We start from the raw sequence: 14,454 nt of genomic DNA on the forward strand, positions 1-14,454 counted from the left end.
CTTTCTGGAAATGCTCCCTGGTTGTGTGGCAGTGGAGCACTCAGCCCTCCATGCCCATGTTCCCTCTCAAAGTTCTTTGCAGACATTCACAGGCAGGAGCATTTGTTCAAACAAACAGTTTGTTGGCATCTCAGCACAGGATAGAGCTCCCAGAGGTAATGGACTTTTCCCAAGATTTTGAGTGGTCACTGCCTGGATGTTAGCAGGCCTCTCTATTGCGAGCCTCCATGCAACATCATCTTCAGTTGCACGAAGACAGGTTCCCCAAAATGTGGTTTGGCAGCAGAGAAAATGTGAAGGAGCAATGGAGCAATTCCCACTGCCTGTTGAGCAATGTCTGCTGTGTGTCCAGTATGCTCAGTTGTGTGGCACCAGTACCCAGGGTATGTCTGGGATGGGCAGATTTTCCACCCTGCCCTCAATGAGCATGCCAAGGCCCCTCTTGCATGGTCCCTGCATAGTCACAGCTGAGAGGGATAATGCCAGATTCTGTGAAATGGCCACCTGAGCTGTGCCAGTCTGTGGACGGAGAAGGCAAGGTGAAAATTGTTGATTTCACTGGCAACAGCACCGACTGCTCTGCTGGGGAGACCATCCCAAGAAGGATGTTGCTTCTCTGCCACCAGCTGAATCCCATCAATGCAGCTCTGTGTGAGAAGACCTCTTCCAGTGCCAGTGGAGACTTCTTCCATGGTCTCACTTCTTGTGAGCAGATCTCACAGCTCCTCAGACTTGACCAGCACCTGGGCATGGGTGGCTGGCTTCTACATCAGGCTCTGGAAGAGGTTGAGTAAGTCAGCATACCTGATGCTCAGGAAGGTCTGCGAGTCACAGAGCTGTGCTCCGAGCACACCTGGAGTTGGTTAGCTTGATCTTACAGGAATTATTTGACACCATCAGGTGCCTCCAAGCTCCTTTCAATGGTTCTGGAGCCAGCAGGTGTTTTTCTCCACATGCAGGTAGGAGCCCTTGCAAGAGGGTATCTAGGAGGGTGGGCTCCTCTTTCCCTCTCAGCTCATTCTGAGTGTGGTGGAGGAAGCACAGCACATCCCCCAGCAGCTGCTGCCTCGTGCAGGTGCACTCCAGCTCCACATGCAGGCAGGACTTCTTGGTGGTATCTCCTCCACATTGCCCCAAGTGGAAGGTGTGCCCTGATAGGGAGGCCTCAGGCACAAACAGGCAGTAGAGGATGTTACGTTTACTCCATCCTTTGTAGATGCAGGCTGCCCACTACAGGTATAAAATAGTTTTCTGAAATAGTCATCCTTCTTGGGAGGTTCTGTCTTGTGAAGTTTGAGTGGACTTCGAAATAAACATCAAGCCCTTGATGAGGGACAAAACTTGCATTTCAGACCTAGGTGGGTGATTTTTCTTAGATTTCTTTTATCTCAAAATGTTTAATTAGCATACAGAACTGATGCTTCTAAATGAACAATATGCACAGGATTTAAGACTCCTGTGGAAAATGTCGCTTGAGCAACCGAGGCAAACGACAGTTGAGACACCTGAGTGTCATTGCTGGTCTTTATTCAACCAAATAAGCCATGAATATGAGACTCAAAGTACTTATGTGTTCTTTTAGATTAAATCCAAATATTTCCCTTTGCTCTGTGCAACGACAGCTATTTCTTCCTAGCAGGCTCTGTGTTGTCATGGCATAAATACCTGCAGAGTTCTGAGGAGCAGGCAGCCTAACTTTGGATGGCACTGATAGAGCAAATCTTACTCTTAAAGAAATAAGGATGGTCTCACAGTGCCTGCAAAAATGATTTTATTTCTACCCAAGCAGAAGTGTGTAACTAAGAGAGAAAGCATCGCTTCATTATTTCTAATTCATATAAGTGCATTTCTTAAATGGAATTACTTTGGTTCAGGTTCTCACTACCTTCCTCTTGTTTGTTCCAATTGTGCAACTGATCCCTGCAGGGGGGGTCCTTTCTGCCATCCCGTAACATTACCTAATATCTATGCAGAGTATTTTGCATGCACATTTTAAAGACCTTTTGGGGATTAGTGGGTAGCATGGTGTGCTATGATTTTAAAACCTGAATGCGTTTAAAGATGTGCAGTCTTGGCTTTAGTTGGAGATATTGAGGTACTGAAAATGACCCACCTGCAAGAATATGTGATCAACTACAGCTGTTGTGATCTGGAGTCTTTAATAAACAGGAGAAACCTCTTAAAGATTATATGTAAAATACATCTATAGGCAAACAACAATAACAACAAAAGAAGAGCTAATCAGCCCCTATTAAATTAGAATTTTTTTTTTTTTTTCAATTTATTTTGTGTCTTGAAAAGAATATCTGATGGTTTTTGGAGTGGGCTAAAAATCAGCAGTGAATTATTTTAACATATGGTATTGCTTATTTAGTTTTCCTCTGTCTGAAGACATTTCTGGGACAGAAGCTGGGTTCTAAAAACTTGCCAGAAAAGTTAAGTAGTCCATTCTGGGAGTGCAGCTCTGTGGATACATCAACTGTTACTGAAAACTCTCTTTCAAACTCTTCCGTATGCAATTCTAAATAGACAGTTACCAGTAATAGTCAAATCACAGTTATAGCTGTGAGTAGGCTGGTTTCATACTTATGCTTTTTGAAAAATAATTAAACAGATGCCAGATGTTTTGGTTTGTGGTTTTTTTTTTTCGCACCCAAAATACAAATGGTTAATAAAATTAAGATTTATAAGAGAATCTGAAACTATGTTACAATATCATATTGCTTTTTGTACATTTTTTTAGACTCTCAGATGTATGGAGAAAACTGTTACTTCTTGGTCTTGATCCTGGGGAATTGCTAAGCTCTCTTCCAGTGATGTGAGGAGCCCTCAGCTCTCCCAGTAGACTCATGTGTTAAGGGCACACAAATAATCTATTGCTCAGCTGCATTGGGAGGGTTTGATCTCTGTCCAGTTTCTTTTTCCTTTCATTTTCCTCTTTCCTGTTATCCTCTCCTGTGTCTAAGGCTGCTTCCCAAGGGTCCTTGAGACACCTACAGTCCAGTAGAAGGTTGCGTGGAGAGCCTGAGATCTGCAGCTGGAAGGTGTGTGTGCAGAGGTGTTTTGAACATGGTGGCCTCCAGGTCTTAAGGGCCTGGACATGTTTGCCTGTCTGACTGTTCTAGTGATGCAATTTCTCATTTTCTATACTGTTGCTTTTCTCTACCCTGTTAAAAACTGTCTTTTTTTCGTACTTCTAAATCCCATCACATGTGCTGAATCTTTGTAACCCTCCACTCTCATAACCTTTGAAGCTGATTTTTGAGGGTAGGGTTGGGGGTTGTAGCTATTTAAACCCTCGGGTACTCCTGATTTTAAGCTTCATGTGCACATAGCATCCCTGTGGAAGGATGGTGCGCAGAAGGTACCTCGTGTGCCTCAGGTGATGACTTGATGTGCCACAGGTTCACAAACACGGGTGCAGAAGCTAAAAGAACATGACATGTGTAGCTGCAAGTCAGCCTTGGTTGTCTGGTGCACAGGAAAGCCTGATTTACCAGAACAGCAGTGCTGTGCAACCGTAGAGCACTGTGCAGGGGAGGAGCAGGGGACTGGTGGACACTTGCATAGGCATAGCTTTAAATACATTTGATCTTTTCTGTCAGAGGAGATTCACTGCCCCCCCCCTTTCTAGCCTCTATAGATGGTTGTTTGTTTCTGAATATTTATTTGTTTGGGGCCATTTTTTAATCTGCTTATTCTCACAGTGGATGACACTTACTCCACAGCTAGTGGGAGTTAAATTTTGACTTGCTGTGTGTAGGTGGGTTAGAATCTGGCCTTTGTCTAAGGTGCTGGGGATAGAGACTGCCTCAAGCCTCATGCATGGCTCAGGACTTGGCTGTCTTTGTGTGGTACAAGTCTACATGTGTGATACCGAGGGTGGATGAGATTCGTTGTGCCACGTTTTGGTTTATGCCACATTTTGTTAATGTACCAACAGTGAGATTACTCTCTGGAATCTTCGTGATTCTGTTGAAATTTTGTCTAGTAATAGTGGAGGGGGTGAGGGGAGCGGGGTCTTCTCTTCTAGTAGGGAATATATATTCATATGTTAGATTTTTAAGGAAGGAAAACTGGACAGGGCTGAGCTGTTAAGGTATGCTTCTCTGATAGAAATAATAGTAATTAACCAGCAGTTAGCCATAAGCATGACTTCTCTTTGGGAAAGCTCATGATAGTTTAAGTGTTAGGCTGGGAAAGCGGATTGCAGGTCCGTTCTGTTTCATTAGTTCATTTGGCAAGATAAGCTATGCTCAGGTCCCCCACTGTTACCTGCATGTTGCACAGACAGAGGAATGATCTTTTGGAGTGTGATTTGACTGCAGCATCTGTGCATGCTGCAGTCTAAAATTTGTTTGTCAAAGAGGAGCCTGTGTAACAGCGCAGCTACACTGAATGCATGAGAGGCAAATCGCCCCTTAAAATCCTCTTGCTTCTCTGGGTTTTTACCAGGCTGTAGTTGGTTGGAGCTGGTTGATGAGGGGGGCTGTACTCACACATAGCTCCTTTAGACCTCAGCCACATCCTGTCTGCCCAGTTGATGTAATTTGCACCAATGGAGTTTGCAAGTACAGGCAGGCAAGTCACAGTGATACTGGAGCTTCCAAACCTGCTGGCATTACGTTGTGCTTTTCCTTGTCTTTGCCAATCTACGTCAGAAGCTGAGGTTCTGCCACTGATGTAGACAAAATTACCCAGTGTAGGTGAGGCTCTGCATGCAGTGTCTTCTCAGTGATGTTTGGCTCTACTACTACAGCTGACAGTTTTCCAGAAAGTACAGCAAATGACTTGAGAAATGTTAGTCCCACTCCTTAGTGTGAAACAGGGCCTCCGAATCAGCAGTATCAGTAGTAGGGCTGATAGAACAGTTCCCATCATGGTACCCACTGTGTTCCTCATGATTCTGGGCTGAATTTAGACTTTTGATACCTTCAGTAGGTGTAAAATGTAGTTTGTTCTTTCAACTGTCAAAGTTGTGCAAAGAGGCTTTTGTGTAAACCAGAAGCAGGCCCAGTTGTTGATGTTGTCTACAACCTAGCTGTAATTTACTGCTGCAGCATCTGTCTGCTCTGAGTTGTCTGTGGCTGAAGGTTTATAATCCCTTTGTCCTTCCAGATTTAGGGGAAGCCTCTGCAAAAGTGTGCTGTTTTGGAGCAGTGGGCCTGTTACTCGGGGCACGTGCTGTTCATGTTGCAGCATTCTACCCAGATAGAGCTGTGCTGCAGACAGTGTGGGATGATTTGCATTACTGACAGCAATTCTGACACAGTGACAAGCAACTGCAGATTTTGGTGCTTATGGTTTTTTGAAACATTAAGGTTTTTAGTTCCAGCTTCTAATGAGATTTGGTGCCCGAGGATGGTGGGGAGGATATTTGGTCCCTACTTGGCCATTTGCTTCTGGAATCTATATTTAGTGTACAGTCAATTCCCTACTTCAGGTAGCATTCCTCGTGTGCCAGGTGTTTAACTTGACCTGATCCTTTACTTGACAATGGCTTGGTTGTCACCTGTAGCGTTGTTCCCATCTGCTCCCTCACTGTGGGTAAGAGTGGCTTTTTCCTTTCTTGCTCCTGGTGGAGCTTTGAAATCATTTTCTTTTTCTGACCGAGACAGTCCAGTACATCTTCTCATCTCATGCTGCTAAGTTAATTGTCTTGTTTGTTGGAGTTCCTGCTGTTGATTATCTCCTGATCCTTTCTGACAAACTTCTGCCCAAATTCAAAAACCGAATTCTGTTTGTTCTTGAGAGAGTTGGCTTCTGCTCCCTGCCTGCTTTGAACCAACAAAGATAGGATTTGTTTTTGTTGACTATTTTAGGCTCTCTGGACCAGAGACCAGGGCTGTGCACTCAGCGAGTTGTTGCCTGGATCTCTTGTCTGTGAGACACTGCCTTTACTCAGCTTGGAGGGAACAGTCCTGCTTTTTCCATCCTGCTGGATATGTTCCCATCTCTCACGTCTGTGCTGCCTGCTTTACTTCCATTCTCTGATGGAATTTGATCTCACTTCAGTTCTTTTGCTTCATGAATCCAGTTTGAAGTAGACTTGACAGCTTTCAGTATTATCTTAATTGCTTGTCTGTAATTCACTGTTTCCTTTGTAGGAAATGTAGTAAATGCAAGTAGGCATGTGGATTAAGAGCTGCACTTTCGCCTCGGTTTTTATTACAGTTCATCTGCATGAAATACTCAGTTGTCTTCTGAAAAACTTTTTGTTTATCTCCTTCCACCTTTTACACCATTAAGAAGGAATTAACGAAGTGCTAGAAGTTGTGAGAAGGAACAGACAACACTGGGACTGACTGTTACCCCAGTTGCCGTTGCTCTACTGCTTGGGCAAGGACATGATGTAAAAGACTGTGGTGTAAGGTGACATGGCACCAGCTCTGGGTTGCCTTTAACTGTTATGCTGCAAATTGCAGCAGTTTGAGCTACTTCACAAACAGTTTGGCCATCTGAGAGCCATCTGAGGATGTACCACCTTGCTGCCTTCTTGTGAGTTTCTGCTGTTTGTGAGCCAGAACTGGAAGAACAGAAAGAAAAACAAGCTTTCTCACTTTACCAGCCTTCCTTGATGGATCTCCAGGACAGTAAATGAGCATGATCAGTTGACAGAACATTGGGATTCTCCTGCTGGTTTTCCTACAGCCCGTGTTAGTCTTTGTGCTTCAGTTTCCTGAAGACAACCTATGGCTAACAGTAGAGTTATTGTATTTCCTGTTTTCAAGTACTCTTCTCCCTGCCTTCATCTCCAGGAACTGTGTTGCAGCAGTGTCATTGTAACATGGGAGATAACTAACAAGTCGGAATAGTGAAGGAGATCTGACTTGGCCTAGAGCTGTACAAATGTCATCAGTTTCTTTCCAAACAAAGTCAGTTTCAGACAGGTGATATTTTAGTCCAAAAGCCTCATTTTCCCCAGTGCATCTGAAGGCAGTTTCTTTAGGTCAGAAGAGGTTGCAGAGTAGAACATGTTCCCCAAGCAGACTTTAGCACTGCAGATGACATTTCTGAAGCGATTTCTGGATGTGACCATCTTCCTCTAAAGGGTAGGGTAGCATTGTGTGTGGGAAGAAGCATGGTACAAGGCAAAGGGCTGGCATGCTGGGCCCTTGGATCCATTCCTGAGTCTGCCACTGAAACGCTGCAAGATGTGGGCACATCAGGTAACCTGTGTGGCTCCTACCATCTGTACCCCCCATGGTTCCCACCATCTGTACATTGGGGTAATGCACGTGCTTTTTTAATCCTGTTCTCAGGAGGTAGCATTGGTGTTTTAGAGCATGTGACTATTTGAAAGAATATAGAACTTAGGAACCTGAGTCTTCTAGATAGACTTGAAAATTGCCCTTGTGTCATTGTCCTCTTTCTGTAAATCATTGTGATTTCTTATCCTACCCTCCAATATGCTTGAATATTCAACAAAGAAAATGTTGTTAGCAGAGATATTAAGGTGCTAGTGGGAGTTGGATGAAGTTTTTGCTTTGTCAAAGTCTGTGCATCATTCTACTTAAATAGGCATTTTGCTTTGTAATCTGTTTGTGGTGATCGTGCAGGGAAGCATGTAGGGATGCTGTCCCTGGTAGCGCCTAGAGACTAGCAGTGGTGTGAGGAAGTGTCTAGTTCATTGCCCTCTCTTGGTGCCTTACTCTCCTCTGTCCACTGTGGAGCCTGGAGGTGCCATGGTGAGGCCACTTGATATTTCTCCTTGTAGTGTCCTCAAAAACATTATTTTGTCAGTGTTTTTAAAATCAAGAATCTGCTTTTGTGTTCATGTTCCTTTGTGTCATGGATCACGATGAATAATTTTGCCTTGGTGAGAACAAGGAAATCACTTTTTCCTGAACTGTGAGAATCTACTTTAATTTGACTAAATTTTAAGTCTTTACAGAAGTTGTCAGCTGTCACATGTGCAAGGGAGGTGGGCTAGGGTTTCCCTACTGAAATGGCTCAGATGGGTCATGTGTCAGCCTTTGTGTCTGCTATGCATGCACCAGCCCCTTCTGATGTGGTTAACTGTGGGCTGAGAAGGGAAGGAGGTGGTTTCTGTAGAACTTTATTCACTTGTCACTGAAATTAGAAGGCAGGCAAACAAAGCAGTGAATAGCACATAGAACTTATTTCCCTCCCAACCCCTGTCAGCAGTCCTGTGTACATTCAGCAAGTCACTTGAAGCCTGTCTTGTCAAGGGAGACCATCAAACAGTGTATTCTTCATCTCATGTTTTCTTTCCAAGGTATGAACCTGGGAGCTGAGCTGCAGAAGTGCTGATGATGTGCAGCCACAGGGAGCATCAGGGGGGAGTAGTGCTTTGAAATTACAAAGTAGCTCAGAAAACCAGGCTCTTGGGGATCTTCTTAAAGGCACTGGTGGGAATGAGAACCTGCAACTCTCATTTCCCCATTTCTTGGCTTCCCGTTTGGAAAGTGAAGATGCATAGCAGTAAACACACTTGTGAGCTGCTCTTGGTGAGACTGTTGTAAAGCCTGTAAGAAAACCACCGGTTCTGTATTCAGAGCAGGGCTTGGCTTGAGGCCACACATTGAACAATGAGGAGAAAACAAAAAACTGAATAGCTGCTTGTTCAGCAAACTCAGTTCCTCTTGGCCACGCAGGGTGCTGCATGAGGGAGTGTATGCAATGGGGCAGTTTTCCCACAGCTAGGACCAGGCTCTGCACATCAGGACTCAGGTGGCAGAGGAGAAGGGCCGTGACAGCACGTGGCTCCCAGACTGTAGAGTTGGAAAGGAAGCAAGCAGGAGCATCTCTGTTGATCCCCAGGCTGCAGCAGTGAATGCAAAACAGCGTTTTTGTTTGGTAACCTGGCATGGCAAAGCCATCCGCTGTAGTGAGCCACATTGCCTTGCTAAATTGGGATGTTGCTGGAGTCTGGTGAGCCCAGCTTTGGGGCTGGGAGAAGCTCGTGGTGCTCAGCAAGAGAGAGCTGTCGCTCCTTCCTTGTGCTGAGGCAGCAGAACAAGTGACAGTAGGACAGCATGCTCCACTGGGGATTCTCTGTCACTTTATCCAGTGGTGTCTGAGAGTAGGGCCAGTTCACTTGGCAGCTGGTGAGTAAGATGTGAGGGCTTGTTTAGGTTTGATTTATGTGGGGATTTTTCTACTTTCCTACTTGTAGCATACAATGGTTATGTCAGTCTTTGACTTGGATGGACCCAAGAGTCAGATGGCACTAATGTCCTTGTTAGGGGTCACCTAACAGGACCAGCCTGAGAACAGCAACCCCCTGCTGCACCTTGGCATTTAGGGAATGAGGCTAAGTGCCCTGCCACTGGTTTCTTGGGTGGCTTTGGGAACATTATTTCATGTTGTGTGTCCCTCCTGCACAGAAAGTGTCAGGGAAGAGTTAATTCCCTAAGTGTTGCAAACAGAATCAGAGATTATGGGAGTAGGTCCCAATCTGAGAAAGGCCGAGTGGATTTCAATTCTTCGAGGAGTGTGTGCTGCGTAGTTATAAAGTAGTGCTTGACAGTGTTGCAAGAGGCTTTCAGGACTCTGTGTAGAAGCAGAGGGGTGTGCGACTTCCTGCAGTCGTTGTGAACTAGGTGAAGGAGCTCTTTTCTCCTTGTTGGGATGCAAACATGGTGAGGCCATTTCTCCTTTTCCAAAGAGGAAAAAACAGGAACAGATGCCAGGATGGCTGTGTCCCCTTCTCTGCTGGAGACTGAGAATGTGAACTTTCAAAACTGTCTGACTTGATCCTGGGAAAACAGCTTTGATCAGAGCCCTGGGAGGAACCTGATACCATGTCAGTCTAAGAGCGACAGAAAGACTAGCCAGAATTTGGGGCCAGGTTAATCTGGTGCATCTCCACTGACGTCAGTGAGAAGGTGAAACAGCCTGTTCTGTCTCCTCATTTCAGTTCCTCATGGAGAAGCTTTTTCTCTGGACATCGAGGCCAGAGAGCGTAGGAGGATCATGGAATAGCAGTGACTGAGATACCTTTTGTTTTTGTGTTGCTTGCAAGGAAATGTTTTGTTAGATTTGCTGCTAAGTGAGGCTGAAGTGAGTCTTGTTGGGCTTGAGGCTGGTGCTTGTGGTGGTTTATTCCCACAGGCAAGGTGGACTCACAGCTCCCCCAGGTACAGCCTTTGCTCATCTTTGCCTTGGCAGGAAGATTTGACTCTGCAGCAGCTGTGAACCTATCTATCACTTGCCCTACCATTGGGCTGAAAGCCTCACCCCACGCTGCTCTCAGAGCTTTTCTGCAGGCTTCCCAGCCTGCAACTTGTACATTTAGTTTCATACATGGCTCACAGTGTTGATCCACTGTTGTTTGCAACTCTGGCAGAACACTGGGATTCTTCAGCCAGGTTTGCTTTTGTGGGCACAGGTGGATGTGAAAAAGAACGAAGCAATTAATCAGCCTTCCTTCTTGTTTGTTTTGTCCTGTTATCTGGCTGCTTCTAATAGCAGTCCTTTCTGTGAAAAGACTGGCATAAAAGAAAGGGCAGTACCTTAGTTCATTGGTTCCAGAAGGGTAGTTTGATTTTTTTTTTTGGCTTGGAGAATGGTAGAAGGCATTTATTGGAGGGGAAGTTGGTGGCCAAGTGAATGGGGGTTAACAGAAGCAGAATGTGGGAAAGGGCTGGAGAATGAAGGAGGAGACTTGGGTGTTTTTTTTTTAATGATGATGATGCAGAGATGACTGCATGGGCAGAATGAAGTAAGAGAAAATGGTTGGCCTGCTCTGGATGTTCTTTCTGTTTTGCTGAACATGATTCAGGTAACTGTGCATTAGTTTTTGCAAACAAATGGAGTATTTATTTACTGATTAACCTCTTGCTAAAACAGAATGAGGTGGAAGTGAGTTAGATATCACTTGGAAGGTGAGCGCTGGTTCTGTGTTGGATTAAGGACTTGCATTGGAAGGGGCTCTGGGTGGTGGAAATACAGTCCCTGAGCTGCCCTGGGGCCAGGCACAGCCAGAGCAAGGCTGGGTGTAAGCACACGGCAGGGTTTGGGTCTCAGTGCCATCACTGCAGGACTTCTCCTTGCTGTGCTTTCCCTATAGGAAAGTTACCTCGGTGAGAAATCAAAACAAAATGCAGATATGCTGCCAGTGCATTTGTTGGGCTGTTTATCAATATCAAATGTGTAAAACACAAAGGTCAGCCGTGTTTAATGTCATGTGGCAGCTTTATGATGTTAATTACAGTAGAGAAGTGACAAACTAATTCATTGCTCTTTAGAGCCTGTTCCTCCCTGACGCTGTTCTGCTGCCTTACCTGTGCTCGGGGAAATTTCAGCTGCCTGTACTCTGGCAGGAGGGCTTCTATTTAAATGAAGACAATGAAGTAAAGCATTCAATGATCTGCAGTGCCTCATTGAGGGAGTTGAGGTAGTTCCGTGTTTCAGCAGCACCTTGCTACAAAGTTGGGGAGCAATGTTGCAGGGATAATCACAGTAACTGATGCAAAGAGGTTGGTTTGTGGGGACCTTGAACTGCCGTGACTTAAAAGTGCTTCCTTTTTGCTTGCTATTTTGTATGCACTTCAAGGTATCTGGGGTAGAGATGGATAAACTTCAGTTTCTTCTCTTACGGCTTTTGTCATTCAAAGTGCAGTGGGAACTATTCTGCTATTTCTGTTGTTTTCTTGACTCCTTCATGTTAAGACTTCTGAAACTCTTTCATGATCTCTTCCTGAGCTGTTTGCAAAATGCATTCAACTGGCTCTTTCTCCTTATGTAACATTTGAGTTTTTAGGGAGAGTTACCAATATGGATGGTTTGAATTTATTATTCAAGAACTGACTGCTGTAGAAACCTGCTTTTTTTTTTTTTTTTTGGTGTGTGTGTGTGTGTGTGTGTGTGTGCGCGTGCTTTTGTTTTCCTGTCTGTGCCTGCATGGCTGTGGCTTCAGCTTTGCAGGCAGGGCAAGGACCTGCTTGCCCTGTTCTACTCCATGCTCAGCAGCAGTGTCCTCATTTTACTGCATGACACAAACAGTGCCCAAGCATCAGCAGCAGCAGAGCAACATTGCGCTGCGTGCGCCATTTCCTTGCTGTTGTAAGAGTGACCCTGAATGTTTCCTGTGTGTTGCAATGGCTCACAGCTGTGCTGGTCAACCTGCTCAGTGAGCTGGTGGTGGCCTACAGGGATGGAGCTTTAATTTCAGTGTAGTGATGCTCTCTGGGCTCGTGGTTGTTGAGGCCATCTCAGCTAGAGGTCCAGCTATGTTTGTTTCTGTACCTATTTGAGTTGTTTTCTAATGCAGTTGCAACAGAGGTTCCCATGCTTTTTTCCACTTTGCAGTCAATGCTGTCCTTGTTTAACTCCAAATAAATCTTAGTAACATGTGCAGCTCCAAAGACGGGGAGAAGATTAATCTCGATCAGGAGCTACAGAAAATGAATTATGAACAGTGAAGAGAGAGGGTTTTTCTGTATCCGTTGTCTGAGCAAAGGGAAACTGGCACAGAGAACAAGAGGCAGTGAATTGTGGTAGTGGTGCTGGGGAGCAGTGCTAATTTTTTTTCCCTAATTTTGAATGAAAGGAAAGATTAAATTTTTCCGAGTGTCCCCAGTAAAATTAAGCAAAGCATAGGCAGGTGAGAGACAGCATTCCCATAGGATTTATTCAGTGTAGCTGAGGTTTTTTTCTTTGCATTCAGTTGCAGTAGTAGCTGCATTTGAGGGAACTGATTTTTTTAAACTTATTTTTTTTTCCCTGTCACCGATATGGTTAAAAGTCACAGCATAAATTTCCTGACTTGGTGAAAAGCCTCTGACCCCTCTCAGTGGTGTTGTTCATCAGAAGGCAGATAGGTAATAAAGAGTCTCATATGTGAGAGGAGTATGGAGAACCTGCTGTTTTAATTTTGTTCACAGCAGTGGGCCAAACTTTGTTCTTTCAGTGCTGGCCTTGATAATTGGCTCGAAATAATATAGGAATTCAAGCCATTGCATATCTCTGGCTTTATAACTGCTAATGTCATAGCCAAGAAGGCTGCAAAGTCTCCTGCAGGAGCATGCAGTAAATAAGATCCATAAACGTGTTCCAGAGAACATGTTGGCCCTCGTGGCCTCAGCTCAGCCACCAGTGGGTAGATTTGCATCCGAGATTGTGGACAAGGGGTGGTTTAGCCCTGTGGGGAATGTGGGTTTGGGTGAATTTCTGGACTGAATTTGTGTTGTGTTGGGGAGCCACTCCTAAGGGACCCCCTGTTTTCAGAGGGGTCAGGTGAAAGCAGTTGCTTTGGGAGTTTCCTTTACTTCAGGAATTTGTCTTGCCTTAGGAATATCCTATATTCTGCTGTATAGGGTACATCGCTCAGACGTATCATTAATTTGAGTTTTTGTTGTGTATTTTTTTTCTGTCCCCCAGTTGAGCTCTGGTGGTTGGTTGTTTTTTCTTCTTTTTTTTCCATCCACCCCCAGCTCTCAGGCTCAGCAAGCTGAGACTCAGCTGCGTTGGTTTTTGCAGGCATCCACACACACGTCATCCTCGCTAAGGTTCTGGCACCTGTTAGGTGCTCCTCCTTCCTGGTTTTAGAGAAGCATTTAATTATGACAGGGTTTCCCTTGGAGCACATCCTCCATTCAGTTCCCTAATTGTAGAATTCTCTGCGGGATTCTCCAGATGGGGGATAGAGGATAATCTTCTCAGAGCTCCGGAAGAAATGTGATGCCAAATTACAGAAAATAGATCCTTTTTATTAAGCTCTTGGGCTCCTTTTACTCTTATTTTAAGGTGACCTTCTGTTAAAGGGAAATGCTGGGTAAATGGCTATTTTAAATAATCCTCAACAACTTCACCTAGGTTTCTAATACCACCATTAGATTAGAAATCCTGAAAGGCTTTAAGTTTGGGTATTTTTGATTAGGTTTGTTTTTGCTACTCTTGCAGTCGTCACAGACAGGAGAACGGACTTGCCTGTTTCCCTTTTGTTTCTACTTGGTCTCAGTTTCAAGCTGTGAGCTGTAAATGGGGAAGTTGTAAGCAGGTATACAGACAAAGCCTCCTCCTTTGTCAACTGGTCTCAGTGCCACTTGAAGGGTCACTCACTTTGCTGCGAGCCACTGCTGTGACAGTGCTGTTTGTGCCCCAGAGGGGTTTCCAGACATCCTAAAAGTACCACTCAGCACTGCTGATGTTTGCAAACATGGCACTGCTGGTCATCCTATTTCATGCCCAAATGCTGACCATATCTGGAGTTCTGCTAAGCTTGATAAATCCAGCATGTGACTGCTGAAGGTCTCTGGGGGTTGTCCTTACAGAGCCAGTGCCGCTGGAAGGTCCCCAAGTATTTAATGTGCATAAATGAACGCACCACTAGCTCCTGTGTTAGCAGATGATGGCAGTATTTTTACAGAGTAGATAGGGACACTGAACAAATATATGCCCTGGATTGAGCTGGTAGCAGAGGCAGAGTAATTTGGAAATGGCTGTTTCTGGACCTCTATTCTAATCACTGCTTTTCTATGGAATTTT

General features: G+C 44.8%; 1 protein-coding gene across 3 annotated transcripts in view; it reads left to right on the forward strand.

Annotated features, from left to right (window-relative positions):
• The window catches only part of MXI1 (MAX interactor 1, dimerization protein), a 52,222-nt gene that overhangs the window by 11,491 nt on the left and 26,277 nt on the right, over nt 1–14,454 (forward strand). The gene's annotated exons all lie outside the window — the stretch shown is intronic.

Source organism: Meleagris gallopavo, chromosome 8, assembly GCF_905368555.1.
Source record: "Meleagris gallopavo chromosome 8, MGAL_WU_HG_1.1, whole genome shotgun sequence".
Classification (NCBI taxonomy): Eukaryota; Metazoa; Chordata; class Aves; order Galliformes; family Phasianidae; genus Meleagris; species Meleagris gallopavo.